This window comes from Telopea speciosissima, chromosome 3, assembly GCF_018873765.1.
Source record: "Telopea speciosissima isolate NSW1024214 ecotype Mountain lineage chromosome 3, Tspe_v1, whole genome shotgun sequence".
Taxonomy (NCBI): Eukaryota; Viridiplantae; Streptophyta; class Magnoliopsida; order Proteales; family Proteaceae; genus Telopea; species Telopea speciosissima.
In genome coordinates this window covers 48,851,307-48,865,543 of record NC_057918.1, presented here as the reverse complement: position 1 = coordinate 48,865,543, position 14,237 = coordinate 48,851,307, and positions in this window count along the sequence as shown.

The following is a 14,237-nucleotide window of genomic DNA, read 5'->3' as shown; positions in this document are numbered from 1 at the left end:
ACCTTTAGAGCCCCTTGGACCCCTATCCACCTCCATTCCCAAACCCTCCACTATTGAGCCCCCCACATTAGAGTTGAAGGCATTGCTCTCCAATCTCAAGTATGCCTTCCTAGGACATGATCATACTCTCCCTGTTATTATTGCTTTTGATTTGACTTCTATTCAGGAAGAAGAGTTGATTAAGCTTCTAAAGGACCATAAGGAAGTCATAGGTTGGACCATGTCTGACATCAAAGGTATTAGCCCATCCATTGTTCAACATCGTATTCATCTGATGGAGAGTTCCAATCCTTCTAGGGAACCCCAAAGAAGGGCTAATCTTATGATGAAAGAGGCAATCAAGAAAGAGATCCTAAAGTGCTTAGATCATGGCATTATTTATCTTATTTTTGATAGCCAATGGGTGAGTCCTGTGCAGGTTATGCCTAAGAAAGGAGGAGTCATTGTAACTGAGAATGCCAATAATAAATTGATTCCAACCCATATCCAAACGGGATGGAGAGTGTGCATTGATTACAGGAAATTGAATGCGGCAACGTGGAAGGACCACTTTCCCTTGCCTTTTATTGATCAAATGTTAGAGAGACTAGCATGCCATGAATATTATTGCTTTCTTGATGGTTATGCAGGCTACAACTAAATCCCTATTGCTTTAGAGGACCAATACAAGGCCACATTCACATGCCCTTATGGAACCTTTGCTTACCGACGTATGCCTTTTGGACTTTGCAATGCCCCTGCTACGTTCCAAAGGTGCATGATGAGTATCTTTTCTGATATGATAGAGCACTTCCTAGAGGTATTTATGGATGATTTTTCTATTCACGGGTCTACCTTTTCTAATTGCTTGCATCACTTTTCTTTGGTTCTTAAAAGATGCATAGAAAAAAACTTAGTCTTGAATTGGGAGAAGTGCCACTTCATGGTGAGGCAAGGCATAGTTCTTGGTCACATTGTGTCCAAAGAAGGGATCAAGGTTGATAGATCTAAGGTGGACCTCATTATCAATTTATCACCACCCAAGAGTGTGAAGGACATTAGACCTTTTCTTGGCCATGCAGGGTTTTATAGAAGGTTCATCAAGGATTTTAGCCAGATAGCTAGACCTCTCACCTCTCTTTTGGCAAAGGACTGCCCATTTGATATCTCTCCTGAGTGTCATAAGAGTTTTGAGCAATTGAAAAGAGCATTGACCTCAGCCCCCATTATTCAAGCTCCAAATTGGACAGTTCCATTTGAGCTTATGTGTGATGCCTCTGATTTTGCTATAGGGGCTATTCTTGGGCAAAGAATCAACAAATTACCCCATGTGATTTATTATGTAAGTAGGACTCTTGATGATGCACAACTTAATTATACTACCACTGAGAAAGAATTTTTAGTTGTTGTATTTGCTTTAGAGAAGTTTAGGCCCTACTTGGTTGGATCACATGTGTTTGTTTATACTGACCATGCAGCTATCAAATATCTTGTGCAGAAAAAAGATGCTAAGGCTCACCTCATTAGGTGGGTCCTTTTGTTGTAGGAATTTGACCTTGAAATTAGGGATAAGAAAGGGTGTGAAAATTTGGTTGCAGACCATCTATCCCGGCTGCCTAATTCTTTGACTGTTGATTCTCCAGTCAATGAGAACTTTCCTGATGAGTATCTGATGGCAATGTCTAGTGAACCTTAGTTTGCTGACATTGTTAATTATCTGGTTACGAGTGTGACACCTGCACATTGGTCCACCCAAGATAAGAATCATTTCTTTTCACAGGTGAAATATTTCTTTTGGGATGATCCTTATCTTTTTAAGACTTGTCCGGATCAAGTAATCCAGAGGTGTGTTCCTAATCATGAGCAACAATCTGTCTTATCTTTTTGCCATGATCAAGCTTGTGGAGGCCACTTTGGGCCCAATAAGACATGACCAAGGTTTTACAGTGTGGATTTTATTGGCCTACTTTTTTTAGAGACGCTTTTACTTATTGCAAGGCATGTCCCTCATGCCAATCTTTAGGGCTTCTCACAAGGAGGAATATGATGCCCCTCAACCCAATTCTGATGGTTGAGGTGTTTCATGTATGGGGCATAGATTTTATAGGGCCTTTCCCTAATTCTTTTGGTAACATGTACATATTACTTGCTGTGGACTATGTATCCAAATGGATTGAGGCAGTTGCTTGTAAGACCAATGACCATAAGGTAGTTGTGGAATTTCTAAAGGAGAACATCTTCTCCCGTATTGGTACTCCCCGTGCTATCATTAGTGATCGGGGCAAGCACTTTTGCAACCGGCCTTTTGAGGCCCTCATGAGGAAATATGGTGTCATCCACAAGTTGGCCACACCTTACCATCCCCAGACTAGTGGCCAGGTTGAGGTTTCAAATAGGTAGATAAAGCAAATTCTTGAGAAAACCATCAACCCGCACCGCAAGGATTGGTCTAACCGGTTGGTAGATGCTTTGTGGGCCCATAGGACCTCCTTTAAGACCAATCTTGGTCAATCTCCGTACCGTCTGGTGTATGGAAAGGCATGTCACTTACTTGTTGAGCTTGAGCACAAGGCCTTTTGGGCTATTAAGAAGCTTAACCTTGACCTACCCACTGCAGGTGTCCATAGGAAACTCCAACTATCTGAGTTGGAAGAGCTTAGGAATGAGGCATATGAGAATGCCCGGATTCACAAGACAAAAACCAAGGCTTTCCATGATAGGCACATTTTGAGAAAATCTTTTGAGGTAGGTCAGAAAGTTTTGTTGTATAATTTTCGTTTGCACATCTTTCTAGGTAAGCTGCACTCTAGATGGGATGGCCCCTATATTGTTCAATCTGTTTATCCTTATGGGGCAGTTGAGGTTGCCAATCCTAGTATAGGTGCTACTTTCAAGGTAAATGGCCAAAGATTGAAGCCATACATAGAGATGCCCACTCCACTTGTAGAAGAGGTCATGGATCTCCATGAGCCTCTTTACCTTGACCACTAATCTCCTGGTATGTATCCCCTCTCTTGTTCTTATTCCTTCTTTTCTGCATGCATTGGGGACATTACATGAATTAAGTGTGGGGGGGTGTGTTGGACTTGAATGGTGAATTTTGTGAATTTTGATTATGACGGTAGTATTGGTTGTGTGCATAAGTTTCTTTGATTGCAAAACGAGAGAAAGAGGGAATTAGGTGCCCTAGCATGCGAAATAATAAAAAAAATCCCTTTTCAAGGACGGTAGTTGATTTGTATCCGGTGAGAGGGATTGAGTTGGAAAATATGAGCGTTATTTTATTTGATAGCTAGATTCCTCTATGTGTTTTATGGACCCTTTGATCTTTTAGCTAGTAGTTGAGACCAATTTGTTTATGGCAAGGCAAGGCATGAAAGTGAATGAGAGAAAGGAAAAAAAAAAAGAAAAAAAGAGAGAAACAGAAAGAAAAGTGGAATTCCTTGGGACTAGACAAGGCACTGTGCCTCATGAAGCAAGGTGACTTGATCAAAATGCCTTGGAAGGAAACTCAAAAAAACTCTTGCATCAATGTCTCAATGTCTTATGGATATATGCAAAAAGCGAAGCTACCAAGTATTTGGGTATCTGGTGTATGCTCCACCATGTCATTCAGAGAACAATAGTGGAGTAGAAATAGAGTTTGTGGTTGAGAAAGAAAAAAAAAGCTTTTGCCTTAATGCCTGAAAAAAAAGTATGGTAAAAAATACTCAAAGCCTAAGTCTTTGGTTCCATCGATGCTATGAGTGGTTTACTTGAAGGTGAGTAGTGTTCAGAAAATATGAGGAGATCCCTTGACCTTGATGCATGCTTGTTACTTGAATTGACGTGGGGTGATAAAATTCAAGTGTGGGGGAACCTTTGGCTCCTTGATCTTTAGTTGAGCACTCTTTGAGATTGTGTGCACTATCTTATTTATGCCATGAGAAAAATTTACATCATTCTTTTTGATTTATTGAATTTTGGGTGTATATTCACTGCAAACACCCGACAGTTTCTAGTCCGTCTTCTAGTAAGACAGTGTCTATACCAGGCCTACCGACTGTTTCTGGTGCTACAGCTGGTACTTGAGCTGCTACTTCAACTGGTATTACAATGAGAAAGAGGAAAAGAACTTCTACAGTTTGGAAAGAGTTTATTCGAATTCCTAAAGAAAGAATCTTGATGGGAGACAGAGGGCAAAATGTAAGGCTTGTGGGAATATATATTTGGCTGACTCAGATATCAATGGCACTGGCAGTTTGAGGAGACACCTTAAGAATTGCACCAAACGTAAACACAAAGATATTGCCCAAATGATATTAAGTGGAGGTGATGGGAATCTGACATGTAAAAGCAAGAAGATTGATGCAGAAATGGTGCGAGATATGATTACCATGCTTATTGTTAGAAGAGAACTACCCTTGGTGTTTGTTGAATATCAAGAGTTTAGGGATTTGATTACCTATCTTTACCCACAATTCAGCCCAATTAGTAGGAATACCCAATTGGCTGATATCTTGAGGTGGCACAATAGGGAGAGTAAGAGGATTAAGGAATTTTTGAATTCCTTCAATGGTAGGATGTCATTGACTACTGATTTGTGGTCCTCCATCACGACTGACTCTTATATTTCTCTCACTTGTCATTACATTGACACAGAATGGATATTACATAAGAAATTACTAAAATTTTGCATCATGCCACCACCACACATAGGAGTTAGCATAAGTCAAATTGCATCAGAGATGTTATTGTATTGGGGGATTGAGAAGAAACTGTTTTCTATTACTCTAGATAATGCTTCTGCAAATCTCTCTTTTATTGATCACCTGAAAAGAAATTTGGTGTTGAAGAAGGCTTTAATGTGTGATGGTGATTTTTTTCATAACTGATGTTGTGCCCATATATTGAACCTAATTGTACAAGATGGTTTGAAGGTAATTGATAATTGTGTACAATTGGTTCGATCCAGCGTAGCATATGTGAAGGCATCTCAGGCAAGGAAAGTGAAATTCCTAGAATGCTGCAAGCAGGTGGGTTTACCAAATAAGAAAGGATTGTATGGAGATGTTACCACGAGGTGGAACTCCACTTATCACATGCTTGATTCTGCTATATTCTATAAGAGTGCATTTCATGAACTTCAGTTGGTGGATAAAAATTATAGAGTGTCCAAGTACTGAGGAATGGTCCAAGGTTGAGCAATTAATGCATTTTTTGAAGCCTTTCAATGACATCACAGAGGTGTTATCTGGGTCCAAGTACCCAACGACAAATTTGTATTTTCATAACGTATGGAATATACATAAGTCTTTGTTGGAAGTGATAGTACATGGAGATGACCATATGAAGAAGATGGCACAAGAAATGAAAAAGAAGTTTGACAAGTATTGGGACTCATATAGCATTATTTTATCTATTGCAGTTGTATTTGACCCTCGATACAAGTTATCCTCTGTTTCATGGGCTTTTGATAAGATATATAATCTTGACTCTAGATCAAGGGAGAAATTTAGACTTGTAAAAACAAGTTTAGAACGACTCTTTGAAGAGTACCGAAGCATGGATGTGACCATGGAAGAGGGGGCATTACACTCAGATGATATTGAGACTGATACGGTTGGAAATGCATCAGACTGGCAGGTATAAATCATTTTGTTTTTTATTTCTATTGTATATTCATTTCAATATGTTGCATTTTTTATATTGATTTTTTTATTTTATAGGAGCTAAACGCATATGAGAGTAGCAATAATACAACAAGATCAGATAAATCTGAATTGTATTTGTATTTGGAAGAGCCAAGGATCAAAGATACGACGAAGCAATATGATGTATTGGCCTATTGGAAGTCGCAAGGAACTAAATATCGTGATCTTTCTCGGATGGCACGGGATGTATTAGCTATTTCGGTATCAACAGTTGCTTCTAAATCTGCTTTTAGTGCTGGAGGTAGAGTTATTGACAAATATAGAAGTAAGCTACTACCAATAAATGCTGAAGCACTGATTTGCCTCCGAGATTGGATGTTTGGAGTAGACTTTAGAGGTAGTTTTTAAAAATTTGTGTACATTTTATTAAATTGATATTATTCTCTCTTTTTTTGGTCATATTCTTATTATCTTATATGTACTATTGTTTTTTTTTTTTTCTTTAAAGCTGAACTGGGTGATGATGCCAATGATTTGGCTGATGCTTTAAAAGATGTGTTGTCCGTGAATGAGAGTGGTGTAACTACTGAGGCTCCAGTAGGACCAATACCTACACAAGGATCTTCAATTGCTTCTACTGCAGGTTGTAAATAACATTTAGTCTATTAGATGACTTTCTACAGGTATTGTCATTTTTCTTCTTATGTTTTTTATTTGCCTTGTCTTTTATTACAATCACGTTTTGACTTGTACTATCTTTCCACAGGGACCACAGGTATTGTCATTCGATCTTCAAATGTCATTTAATCTTCTAGTTCTTCTAGCTCAATCTTCAGGTAAGTTTTCATCTCTTTGAACATTGCACACAATTGGTTCAAACTTGAGACTTAAGTTTCTCTATTTTTCTAGTTTTGCTAAGATGACATGAATAGATAGATAAGATCTAGCGTTGTTGCTCTATTTTCTGCTAGATATATTGTTCTTCTATTTATTCTAAATATCTTTTGTTTCATGTAGGTCTCTTCTACTTATTTTGCTTAATCGAACAAAGGCAACAATCGTTGGACTCCGAGAGGCCAACCATTTTGTTTGGGTTACCGAGATCCGAGAATGCTTGTGAAATGTGATGTTACAAGCTGATGTTTCTTTTTGATTCTTATGTCTGTACTTTGTGGACATGGGACATGGGACTGATATTACTTTATATTTTGTTACTTTTGACGTTATAGTTTGTGGACATGGGACATGGAAAATGGGACATGAGACTTTCCTATATTACTTTTATATTTTGTTACCTTTTTTTTTTTAAATAGGACATGGGACATGAGACGTTATAGTTTGTGGACATGGGAAATGGGACTGATATTACTTTCCACACCGTTTAGTGCCCGTTTAGAGTTAAATAGGCCATTAGCCCGAACGAGGCCCGTTTAAGACCCGTTTACCTTGAATAAGGCTGTCCCGATTAAAGACCGTACACTGATCGACCAAAATTAAACAGTACCATGTCCACCCAATGCAAGCCCGAACACCTAAACGGTCGGACACAGTGCAGTCTATAAAATTGGTGAGGCCCGTCTAGGCCCGACCGAGACCAACCGAACCAGACCGGCTGACACCCCTAACTAGGGGTAACTTAGGGGTTCAAAGGCTTGTTGCACATGCTAAGTGCAACTGTGATTCCTACGAAAGTGAGTTAGGATTTTTTGCATTCTAGATTAGTTTTTCTTTTGCTTTACTTGAGGACAAGTAACGTTCAAGTGTGGGGGAATCTGATGAGCACATTTATGTGTGAAATCTTAGGGCATAAAGCATACATTTTACCACATGGGACAGAGTTACTTCGGTGCTTTCTTGCGCTTTTCAGGTTTTAGGTGAATTCTTGTGAAAATGGAGCAAAAGATGCTAAGAATAGCCGGAAGCGCCCAGGAGTCGAGAAAATCAAGTTTGGATTAAGCACTGAAAGAATCAAGCCAATCAGTCAAATTTGAATGTGAGTACAGTAGGCCCCTTAGCATAATTTTGAGGTGTTAATAGTATGGATACGTAGCCCGTCGAGTCAGCTTCGCAACGGTTCAAACGACACTTGATTCCGAGTTGAAACGAAGAAGTTAAGGCCGTTTTCGTGGATAGGGGTTTATTTATAATTATTGATAGTCGGCTGGAGACTAAGTAAAGCTGAAGTTCAGATTCCAGGGGCCTTAGCGAATTATCAAAAGTTATCTTTCTGTCAGCAGAAAGATTCTATTTGGAAGGCTCTGGAGCAGTCCAAATTCAACTTAAGATATCTTGGGCTCCCAAATTCCAAATTGGACGAAATTTGGGTCTATTTTGGGTGATTTTTCACAAGGAATGCAATAGTGAGGCCTATATAAGCACCCCATGCTCCACGTTTTTTTGAAGGACAGAATGGGTATTTTGTTTATTTTTTGAGTGGAGTCCTAGTCATCATTCTCCCTCCTCCAACTTTCCAAGGGCACTTTTGGAATTGTACTATGGATAGATTTCTTTTGAAAAATATTCTCTTATCCATGGAAGGTTGAAAAGTCAAAGATGCCTTGATCTCATTGCTTGGAGAAGACACCTACAAGGAAAAGGAAGCACAATTTAGAATTAGAAAGTTACTTTTTAATAAATAGAAGGTTTATGTAGCTAGGATTTTTATCTCTCTTAGTTTCTATTTTTTTCCTTTTTCTTAGGATTCAAGGAATTGTAAAGGAGGAAGGAGAAGAGAATATTCTCTTTTCGTAGGGAATATTTCTCCTACCACTTCCCTCTTCTCTCTTCTCCTCTCTTCCCCCTATAAATACCCCTACCCTCTCCTTTGTAATATTGTTCATTCACTTAGTGAAATTTCTTCTCTTCTTCTCCTTCTAATTTGTGATTTTTGGCTTTCTAAGTTCTAGTTTACTTTTATGATTTTTATTTCATGGTTGTAATGCTTTCAATTCACGTCTTCAATTTGGTTGTAATAATTTAATTCTAGTTTAGGTTTAAAGCTTTCTAGTGTAAGTTCCTATGCTGATGACAAGACTTGGAGATTTAGAAGAGGAAGCCATGGTAAGTCTATTCAAGTGTTCATGTAAGGCTTAATTAATTCATGCAAGCAAGTTCAATCCGGTTCAAGCACATCCAGGTTTTTATTCTCTAAACCCTTAATCTATTCTCCCTCTCTTCTATCTCATTCTCCTTCTTCTTTTATTTTTTTTATGTGGTTGCGGTGTGTGGCTGCAATTTATCCCTTCCAATCTGCGTTAGTTTGATAGGTTAGATGGATATGTGTTAGGACGCCAATTTAATTCGTTAGATGCTTGTGAGTTAGGATCCATTAGTTTATTAGTTTAATTAGTTTAATTTAATACTTTAATTTGGTTCACTTTGCATTACTTTAAAGTTAGTAAAATAGGGTGGCGTATATCTCTTTGTGTTCGACCCGTTGCTACGATTGACCCGTACGCTTGCGGTATTATTTTAACTCAAACACCGGCCTTATAGGTCGGTTTTTTATGCTAGCTCTACGGGCTGGTCTTTTATGCCAGCCCTATGGGCTGGTCTTTTTAGATTGATTACTCTAGGTAAACACAAAGTCTTGAGCACGAACTGAGATTTCATTAATCGTGAACAACTTTTTACAACGGCCTTATTGGTAAAAAAATTTTAGGTTCTCTGAATTCCAGGGTCGCGGTATCTTGTTGCCCCCCGGGGTCTTCAAGCGATAAGTGCCTGGCCTGATCTGCTTGGAGACCACATAAGGTCCTTCCCAATTTGCATCCAGTTTCCCCTGATGTTGAGGTTAGGAGGCTCTCACCTTGCGCAGCACCAAGTCTCCAGCTCGGAACGTCCTTTCTTTGACCTTAGAGTTGTAGTAGCGAGCTGTTCTTTGCTGTTAGGCCATGTTTCTCATTAAAGCGTCCTCTCTGACTTCATCAAGAAGTCTAGGTTTGCCCTCAGCCCATCTTGGTATGTCCTTTCATTGAAGTTTAGGCTTCTCAGCGAACCCTTGAGTACTTCTACTGGGGCCAAAGCTTCAGTTCCGTAGGCTAGCCGAAATGAGCTCTCCCCCGTGGGAGTTCAAACTGTGGTTCAATACCACCATAATACATTGGGTAGCTCGTCTACCCATCTTGCTTTCGCCTTGGTCGGTCTTTTCGTTATCCCGGCCAGTAGGGTGCGATTTGTAACTTCTGCTTGGCCATTTGCTTGAGGGTAGGCCACAGACGTTGTCCTCAGTTCAATGTCATACTGGGCACAAAACACCCTGAATTATGGGTTGTTAAACTGAAGGCCATTGTCTATTATCAGTACTTTTGGTAACCCGAACCGGTAGATGACTTTGTCTCTGAAAAATCTCTCCATCTGTTGCCGTGTTATTGTGGCCAGTGGTTCCGCTTCCACCCATTTGGTGAAGTAGTCTACTGTGACAACGAGGTATTTCCTTCCTCCAGAGGCTGGGGTGACGTTGCCCAGGATGTCCATTCCCCACATGGCAAAGGGGATAGGGCTGAGAATCGAGGCCAGCTTCGTGGCGTGCTGGTGCGGGATGGATGTGGATTTCTGGCACTGCTCGCACCTCTTCACGTATTGGATGGCGTCCTTTTGCATATTGGGCCAATAGAAGCTTGATCTCAACACCTTGTAAACTAGATGGCGCCCTCCCATATGGCTACCGCATATCCCCCTGTGCACCTCTATCAGGGTGTTCAAGGCATGAGTGGGCGTTAGGCACTTTAGCAACGGAGCAGATACTGATCTTTTATACAGCTCCCCCTCTACTAGAGTATATTGCGCTGCGCGACCACGAACCTTGCGCACCTCATTCCTATCTTCGGGGAGGATATTATCCCTCAAATAAGCGACAATGGGGTCCATCCAGCTTGGTTCCACTACGACTGGTGTGACCTCTTTAACTTGGTGAGAGGGTTCTGACAAATCCTCAATATAAACTGACCCGTCTAGCTGGGGTAGCGTCTCCGTTGATAGGTGCGAGAGCACATCTACCTTTTCATTCTCATTCCTAGGTATCCTTCTCATCTCGAATGCCTCGAACGAGCTGGCCAATGCCTTTGCTATGGTCAAGTAGGCTGCCATGCGTTCATCTTTCGCTTCATAGTCCCCGTTCATTTGATTCACGACCAGTTGTGAATCAACTCAGACCGCCAATCGTTTGACTTGGAAGGCTTTGGCCATTCTTAGGCCTGCTATCAGCGCCTCGTACTCTACCTCATTGTTAGATGCCTGGAACTTGAAGCGCAGCGCGAACTGAATTTTGAAACCTTCCGGACTAGTAAGAATGAAGCCCGCTCCACAGCCTTCTAAGTTGCTCGACCCGTCCACGAACATAGTCCAGGATGGTTATGGATCGGTCTCTACTTCCATCTGGTCGCCCCAGTCTGATACATTCTCGCCCTGAGTATACTCGACCACGAAATCAGCCAAAGCTTGGCCTTTTATGGCCATCCTGGGCCTGTACTCGATTTGGTACTCACTCAGCTCTACTGCCCACGGGATCAACCTCCCAGATACATCAGGCTTGTGGAGTACTTTCTTTAGCGGTTGATCATTCATGACCGCTACTGGGTAGGCCTGAAAGTACGGCCTTAGTTTTTTTACTGCCTTCACCAGAGAAAATGCAACCTTCTCTATCTGGGGATAGCGGGTTTTGGTGTCTAGCAGCACGTGGCTGACGTAGTACACCGACTTCTATACTCTATCTTCTTCTTGCACTAGGGTCGCGCTTACTACTATGGGCGATGTAGCTAAGTATAACAACAACTCCCTCTTGGGAATTGGTCGCGCCAGTAGAGGTGGATTGGCCAGATATGCCTTCAGATCGTCAAAGGCCTTCTGGCATTCTTCGGTCCATACAAAGCCCTTGACGTCCTTCAGATTCTTCAGAGTCTTGAAGAACGGCAGGTATTTATCCCCCGAACGCGACATGAACCGTGCTAGTGCCGCTATCCTCCCATTCAGCCTCTGCACCTCGCGAACCGTCCTGGGTGGGCTCATCTCTTGGATAGCCTTTATCTTGGCTGGGTTGGCCTCAATTCCTCTTTGAGACACCATGTAACCCAAGAATTTCCCTGAGCTAACTCTAAAGGCGCACTTAGTTGGGTTTAGCTTCATTTGGTGAGCTCGCAGCACTTGGAACGCCTCATCCAGGTGAGCCAGATGGTTTTCAATGCTTATGCTTTTTACCAGTATATCGTCCACATATACCTCCATGTTCCTGTCGATCTGGGTTTTGAACAGCTTGTTCACCATTCTCTGGTAGGTCGCTCCAGCACTCTTCAGGCCGAAGGGCATCACCAGGTAGCAGAAATTCTCCTGATCTGAGCCGAATGCTGTGAACTTTTCATCCCCTTCTTTCATCAAGATCTGGTTGTATCCTGAGTACGCGTCCATGAAGCTTAGCCTCTTGTGCCTAGCAGTCATGTCTATTAGGAGATCTATTCTTGGCAATGGGTACTCGTCCTTGGGGCACGCTTTATTGAGGTCGGTGTAGTCCACATACATCCTCCATTTCCCATTTGGCTTGGGGACCATGACCACGTTGGTGAGCCAGGTGGGGAACTGCTCTTCCTTGATGAAGCTGGATGCTTTCAGTTTCTCTATTTCTTCTTTCATCGCGGTCTGCCTCTTCGGGGCAAATGTTCTCCTCTTCTGTTGAACTGGCTTCCTTGTTGGGTCCACGTGCAGGGCGTGCTCTGCGATGTGGCGTGGTATGCCTGGCATGTCGACCGCTGACCAGGCGAACACGTCCTTATTCTTTCGGAGGAACGAGGTGAGCTCCCTCGTTTCCTCCCCGTTCAGCAGGGACCTAATTTTCACAGTCTTCGCAGGGTCCTGGTCATCCAGCGTGACCTCAACGAGCTCTTCAACCTGCTCGCCTGGCTGGTAGCGCTTATCACCTTCGCGGTTATCTGCGACCTCCACAGTGTAGGCTGTTCCCCTGCAGTTGCCCTTGATTTATTTGAGGAAGGCCGCGTGGCACTCCCAAGCTTTGTTCTACTTTGTCTGACACTCCCCTATGCCGTTAGGGGTGGAGAACTTGACTTTCAAGTGTTTTATGGAGACCACAGCTCCCAGCTCATTCAAGCTTGGCCTGCCCAGGATGACGTTGTAGGCAGTCGTGACCCGAACTACCATAAATTTCACTTTTATGGTTTTCTGACAAGGGGCGGGCGCTCCTAAGAACCCATACAATGGTGCGGCCTCAGGTTTTAGCATGCCTGGTTTGAACCCAAACTACAAGTAGGCGTCATATGACAGCATGTCACCTGATGCCCCCGTGTCCACCAGAATTCTGTGAACTGGCCGATTGGCTATAACTGCCAGAACCATGATAGCATCGTCATGTGGCCAGCTTAGCCCCTCCATGTCTTCTCCGGAGAACGTGATCACGGGCTCGGTTTGCGCTTTCTTTTCAAGCATCTCGGCCACTGCCACGAACCGTGCCTTCACCTTGGCTTTGCGTGATAACTCCTGCCTTGGTACTCCCAAGATGGTGAGGATAGCGGGAGCAGTGGAGGTGTTGGCTTCATTATTGCTCCTCCTAGCTTCCCTGCGATCGTCGTGCCTCTCTCCTCTTCTTATTCTGTCATCTCTCCTTAGGTCATTTCTTATGGTTTCACGACCTCTGGAGTTGTCCTTTCCATCCTCCTTGACATAGCGCCTCAGATGGCCCTTCTGTATCACGTCCTTAATTTCCCTCTTCAGCTGTCTGTAGTCCTCGGTGTCGTGACCGACGTCCTTGTGGAACTTGCAGTATTTGTTCTTGTTTCTATCCTCAAGCCTGGAGAACATTGGCTTGGGCCATTATAGAAAACCTTGATCGTACACCTCCATCAAGATCTTTGTTATGCTGTTGTTGAGGGGTGTATAATCTGGGCTCTGGTCTCGGTCTGACCTAGCCCTCTTGGTGTCCTTCTTCCTCTCTTCCTTCTTGCTCGCTCTTTTCTTCTCTGGTGCTTTGGGATCTGCTATCTTTCGTGCCTTCATGATATCGAACATGTTGGCGTACTGGTAGCAGCGATCCAGCAACTGTGGCATGGTAGTGACTGGGTCAAGGGCGAGCGACTTTACTAAATCGTGGTTGGTCAGCCCGTTGTTCAGGGCATTGAACGCCATGGCATCATCTAAATCCTTGATCTCCAGAGCCTCGCCATTCAAGCACATGATGTAGTCTCTGATGGACTCATCAGGTCGCTGCTTTACGGCCAGTAGGTTGGCAGCGGTCTTCTTTTGCTTAACGCTGCTCTGGAATCAGCTCACGAACGCTTTCGCCAACTCGGTGAAGTTTTTGATTGAGTTGGGCTTCAGTTTGGCAAACTAGAGTGCCGCTGGTCCCTTTAGGGAGGTTGGGAAAGAACGGCATGACATGACGTCTGACCCATCGTAGACTATCATCATGGCGTTAAAGTAACTGATGTGGTCATTAAGGTCGCCCTTCCCATCATACACCTCGAAGGTGGGAGGCTTAAAGCCTCGGGGGAGCTCAGCCCTCATGATCTCGATCGTGAAGGGGTGTTGGCCGGGCTTGAAACTCTCTTCGAGGGTGCTCCCCCTTTCCAGGGCCTCCAGCTTGGTGTTTATCTCCCTGAACTTACGGTCAAGTTCAATCTCAGC